At 47.3% G+C, this 5932-nt stretch overlaps 1 pseudogene; it reads left to right on the top strand.

Moving 5' to 3' along the window:
• The first annotated feature begins 916 nt into the window (after positions 1-916).
• On the top strand, positions 917-5304 carry LOC102687889 (uncharacterized; annotated as a pseudogene).
• The last annotated feature ends 628 nt before the right edge of the window (positions 5305-5932 follow it).

Here is a 5932-nt window from a genome sequence, read left to right as displayed (position 1 = left end):
CCTCCACTTACAACTCCGATTCCAGAACAGTCGACTGTGACTCAATTTCCGTTACTCTCAAATCTTCTGACCCTCACTCTGCTTCAGTTCTTCGAATTTCCGACTTCTGCTTGGCTTTCAGCATTTTCTGCGACATCACGTGCTCCGCCTTTCCCGAACGTCATCAGGAACTCGACGATTACATGCACTGCATCCCCGATCTATCTGTCCTTTTTGAGGGCTCCCTGTTCTACAATTATCATAAGCAGTTCTCGGCCGAGGCCGCTGCCCGCCTACTCCAATGGAACCAGCGCACCTACTGGGGAGCCCTCGACATTGAGCTTTACTGCCACACTTTCACCGACATCAGAGCTCTTTCCTGCAACTTCTGTTCCTCTTAGACACATTCATCAAATCTTTGCCCAAATACAGTCCCCAAGCTCAACCCCGACTCTGTCCCTTCTCCCCCTCAGCATCAATTCTCCCGCCAGGTCTTTTTCAAACTTTCCCGGTCCAGAGACGTTCGCGGTTGTCCCATCGTGATGATCAGAGGTCAACAAATTTGCAACAACTTCAATTCCTCGACATGCACCTCTTCCCTTTGTCTCTTCCTCCACATTTGCATCTTCTGCGGCGAAGCTCACGCTCGCTCTGCCTGCCCCCGCCGGCCTTCCATGCTTGCTCCACCTTCAGCGTTCCCAAATGACTACTGGCTTTTCTGTCTACCCCAATCGATATCCCCGCTTTTGCTTCCGAACTGCTCCGTCACCCCGACCCCTCTTCCACCCACATCTTACTCGAAGGCCTTTCCTTCGGATTCTCACCAGGCCTGTGCACACTTCCTTCTACCCCCGTCTTTTGCAAAAATTTGCAATCTGCCACCGCCGATCCCCAGTCCGTTGATTCCTTGTTAGCATCTGAAGTTGAGAACGGTTTCATGATCGGCCCACTTGACTCTCCCCCATTCCCTGCATACCGCATCAATCCCATTGGTATAGCGGTCCGTAAGTATTCAGGTAAAAAATGCCTTATAATCGACTTGTCAGCCCATAACTCCCACGTGCCAAGTCTCAATAGCCTTATTCCCAGTTCAGACTTCTCCCTCCACTATGCCACAATCGACCATGCCATTTCTCTCGTCAAAATCGCAGGTCAGGGCGCCTGCCTTGCTAATGACGACATCTCCAGTGCCTTTAAAGTTATGCCTCTCAACCCAGACTTCTGGCACCTCTTTGAAGTTCATTGATGGAACAAGTTCTTCTTCGCAGTCCGCCTTACTTTCAGATGCAGGAGTAGCCCAAAAATTTTCGATACCTTAGCCGAAGATCTCTGCTGGATCCTCTTGAATAACTATAGGCTTCATTTTCTTGTCCACCTTCTCGATGATTTCCTTACCATAGATTTTCCTCACGCCCCACCCGCAAGAGCCTCTTCCACACTTACTTCCGTTTTCGGGAAACTAGGGGTACCTCTCGCCACAGACAAAACAACCAGTCCCTTTCATATAATCCAATTCCTCGGGATCACCCTCAATTCCATCAATTTCTTCGACTCCCTGCCTCGCGACAAGATCGACAGGATCCAGACGTATATCTCTACCTATTCTTCCGCCAAATCTTGCACAAAGAGGGAACTTCTCTCTCTGCTCGGCCACCTCAATTACACCATGGATATCATTCCTCAAGGACGGTCATTCATCTCCTACCTTCTCGACCTCGCCTCATCCGTGTCCTCTTCTTACCACCACGTAAGCCTTTCAGCCGACTGCAAATCCGAGCTCAGGCTTTGGCAGCTTTTCTTGGCCAACTGGAATGGCATATCTCTCTTCTACGATGACCTCCTCTCCGACGCTGAGGATATCCAGCATTTCACAGACGCAGTCGGTTTCGGAGGCTATTACAAAGGCCAGTGGTTTGCGGCCCCTTGGCCTCCTGAATTCTCTTCGAACCCTCTCGCCGACCAGTCATCGGCCTTGTTTGAAATATTTCCAATTGTCGTTGCAGCTTCTCTTCTCGCCACAATTGGAAACAAAAATCCTTCCTTATCCATTCGGACAACTATGCAGTTTAATAACGTAAAGTAATATTAATATAAAAAATTGCAGAAATATTTTGTATCATTGTAGCTCGTTGTACAGATGCAGCCATTCAAAGTGCACGGTACAGACACGTACCGGAGGTAATTGGCTACGGCGTCGCGCATCGTGACGCAAGAGGACGCGGGGTACCGCGGTATGTGATTGGTTGACCGACAGGGGCACTCGTGGTCCATTGGTCTGTCATAGAAAGATTTACAGTAAACGTCTTTACTGTGTAATGTGCTCTCTGAAGACACCAGTTCTGTAGGGTTTGGGCATTTACTGGGACAATTATTAATTGTAGCCTTAAATCACAAAATGATTATTTTGATGGCTTTAGAATCCAACCTTGCGATATAACTCAAACAACGCACACACACAGGTACTAATACACGAGGATACATTTATTAATACATAAAATATGCATGTAAACCTAACAGATCTGATCGAGATGGTTATCAGAATACAAAAGGTATATATTCAGTCAGTTACAAAGTGTTACACATATCAAGAGGACATACTTTCAGTATATCATTCATTTAGACCGTTTCATAAATGAACTTGGTTATAACTTCTACATCTTCTTCTAACTTCTTCTTCAAAACAAGTACATAACTCTTAGGAATTAAATTGATATTGTTGTAACAGAAGAAATAAGGTTCTTGATCCCGAGATGAAGTAAAACAGATGAATTTATTGCATGCAAGGAACAATAAAGCCAAAGTCTTTTTTCCTGCAAGAAACAACAAAACCGAAGTATTGTTCACCGTACTGGTACAAACCTTTGGGTTATATAGTGTTTTCTTCTCTGTTTCTGACGTCACTCGGTCTGATGGTAAAGAGGGGGGTTCATGGTATTTGGCCAGTTTACGATGTTCTGGACAAATGGTCAGTTTAAGATTACACCCAGGAGGGTTCCTAGCTTGCATCTGCAATCCTTATCAGTTAACCCCCTTTCCTGCCATAAACCCCAGCTTGTGACTTAGAAGTCTAAACCCCCTACAGAAAGGATTAAATTCAAACCCCCGTCTTCACACCTTTCTTCAATATCAACTGGTTAGGATAACAATTGAATTCTCGAGCTGTAATGCATTGAAGTTGATTACTCATCCAATCTTTGGGGATTCAGATCTCCTGTGGGCACAAAGAAACAGTTGCAGGCTGTTGCTGTCCAATCCGCGCTCTCTGGCTCCGTGCCAGGCTGTGCTGTGCGGCTTGCGACGGTGCGCTGCAGATGCTCACTGACCAGCTAGTTAGTGTTGGCTTTAACTAGCACAGTTTGTGCACAGGAGAAAAGATGACTGTGGGTCCCAGCAAGTCAGGAAGAAGACCGGTATGTTCCTGATGAAGTGCTAGTTCTGAATAGTGATTCAGCTGTCCACAGTTCCGACCTGTTCACGAGGCTTGCTGCTGGTGCTAACCTTGGGTGGATCCTCTGGTTACTCTCTGGCAACCTCCGCTCTAGACTCTTAGAACAAAGGAAAGTTCTGGCACTCGGACACACTGGCCGTTCCGTGGTTGTCCGGGCTGAGTCTCAGGATGGTCAGGAGGCGCGCTCCGAGAATGTCCTGCCCTTGGGAGCCTTCTGCTCCTGGGCCGTCCTGCCCTGGAATTCTCCTTTGAATTCCCTTTAGAATAGTCCACAGAAGTCCACTGAATTCTCACTACAGGCTCTCTGTGTTGCCTGTTTTTACCTGGAGGAACTTCAGCTCGTTGATTGGCTGAAAGTTCCATGGGCATCAGAGTCCCACGTGGGTTACTCGGCCCTACCAGTCCCTGATTGGTTGATCAAGGTGAGATATGAGTCACTTACTTCTGACACTTAGGAATGCAGTCCAGATGTCCATCTGGCACTCCCTAGACAGATAGGCGCCAATGGATGACCATTGATCATGATAGCCAGGCTTACCTAAGTGCATCCCCGTCTGGGAGCTTGTTCCTTATCAAAAGAAAACATCTTAAATCAGCCTGCATGAATACTTTCTCTGTGGCTGCACCACAGAGATGGAGGGTGAGATGGGGCCTCTTTTAGGACAGCATACCAACGCTTAATTCTGTCTTATTAACAAGCATTGCCGCTACACAGTAGTCCATATAATCAACAAAGGAAGGTCTTCATCCCGATCTATCATTAAATTTCTCTGCCGCCTTAAATGGATTTCTCTCACATCAATTCGTCCTCGTAGCTGCTCACATTCCAGGTCACCTTAATGAGATAGCTGACTCTCTCTCTCGCTTTCAATTTCAGAAATTCAGGAACTTGGCACCAGATGCACGACCGAACCCATGCACAGTACCTCCCTATTCGGAACTCACGTTCCTCTGAATCATCCTTTCCATCACTACGTCCAGCTGGCCCAGCAAACTTTCCTCTTAGGGATTGCCCCTTTGAACTCCCAACTCTTACTGGACTGCCTGGAAGGGCTTCCAATCCTTCCACCTCTCCACGAACATAAAATTCCCTTCTTTCGATATTCTCACCGTATCATCCTTCGTTTGCTATTGTAGAAACTCACTCAAGGTACGAGCATCCACCACCAAAGTATACCTGTGCGGCATCCACTTCTTCCATAAACTCCTTTTCGGCACGTCCTGTCCCTCCCTTATCCACCCTCAAATTAGTCTCCTGCTTAAAGGCTTTCAGCGCCCTGAAAAACCACTTCCGAACCAACGTGCACCACTTACCTCGGACATCCTCGAATCCTGCATCTGTGTTCTCAGGTCGGGTTACTCGGGTCGACTGCACTCTCAAATCTTTATTCTTGTTAGCCTTCTTCGGCTTCCTAAGATGCTCTGAAATTACTGCTGCTTCCACATCCTTCGATCCTTCTTCTCAACCCTGCTTATCCGACATCTTCGTCTTATCTTCCGATACACAGACCTTCTATCTCAAGAAAAGCAAAACCGACCAACTCGGGTCCGGCACTCTCATCTATTATTTCAAACTCTGTTCATACGTAAGCCCATACGAGCCTCGATCCCATTACGTACATCTTCGCACCTCTGCCGGAGCTTTGCCTATTGACCCTCTGTTCGTAAACGAGAAGGGCCGTATCGTGACCCGCAACTGGTTCCTCTCTCACCTCTATGACATCCTTCTAACCACCGGATACCCCCCTGAACAATTCCCCGGGCACTCCTTCAGATCAGGGACTGTGTCCTCTGCCGCTCGCCAAGGCATACCCGAGTATCTCATCAAGCAACTCGGCCGTTGGTCCTCCGAGGCTTATCAAATACATCAAAACTAACCCCGGTACCCTCAAGCAGGCACTTTCTCTCCTCGGCTGAATTAGTTTAATAATCATTTGGTTTTTGTTTTTATTTTTCTGCACTGGTGACTGGGGTCCCGCTTGGTTCTTTTGGGGGGTCCTATCCTCCCCGTCCAACAGCCGGGAGGTTGGCCCTCAGCCAAGCCAAATCTCCACATCTCAATAAATGATTCTAATTTCTCCTGTCATTCCTCGTGAAATGGAGTTTTTAATGAAAGTTCGGGAGGAATGAAAGCAGCCAAGCTCATTCGACACAGCTGCTGCAATTCTGACTAATCCTGACATAAGCAACCGGTCTCCATATATATCAAACGTCACCCTCTCCTCTTCCTCATTCATTTTCTGCATCCCTCCTCCACCCCCTCTCCACCTTTGCAGCTACCCCATTGGTCGCATGGGTGTCCTATCCTCCCTGTCCAACGGCCGGGAGGTTGGCCCTCAGCCAAGCGGGTTACGCCAAATCTCCACATCTCAATAAATTATTCTAATTTCTCCCAAGCTTTCGGCTGCCGTCATTCCTCGTGAAAATGTGTTATCCGTTAGTTAAATTATAATGTGTACACAGGGACAAATTTCAGATTTGAAAATAGGAAAATCTGTTATGTAA

This window comes from Lepisosteus oculatus, chromosome 1, assembly GCF_040954835.1.
Source record: "Lepisosteus oculatus isolate fLepOcu1 chromosome 1, fLepOcu1.hap2, whole genome shotgun sequence".
Classification (NCBI taxonomy): domain Eukaryota; kingdom Metazoa; phylum Chordata; class Actinopteri; order Semionotiformes; family Lepisosteidae; genus Lepisosteus; species Lepisosteus oculatus.
This window is presented reverse-complemented; position numbering and strand designations above follow the sequence as displayed.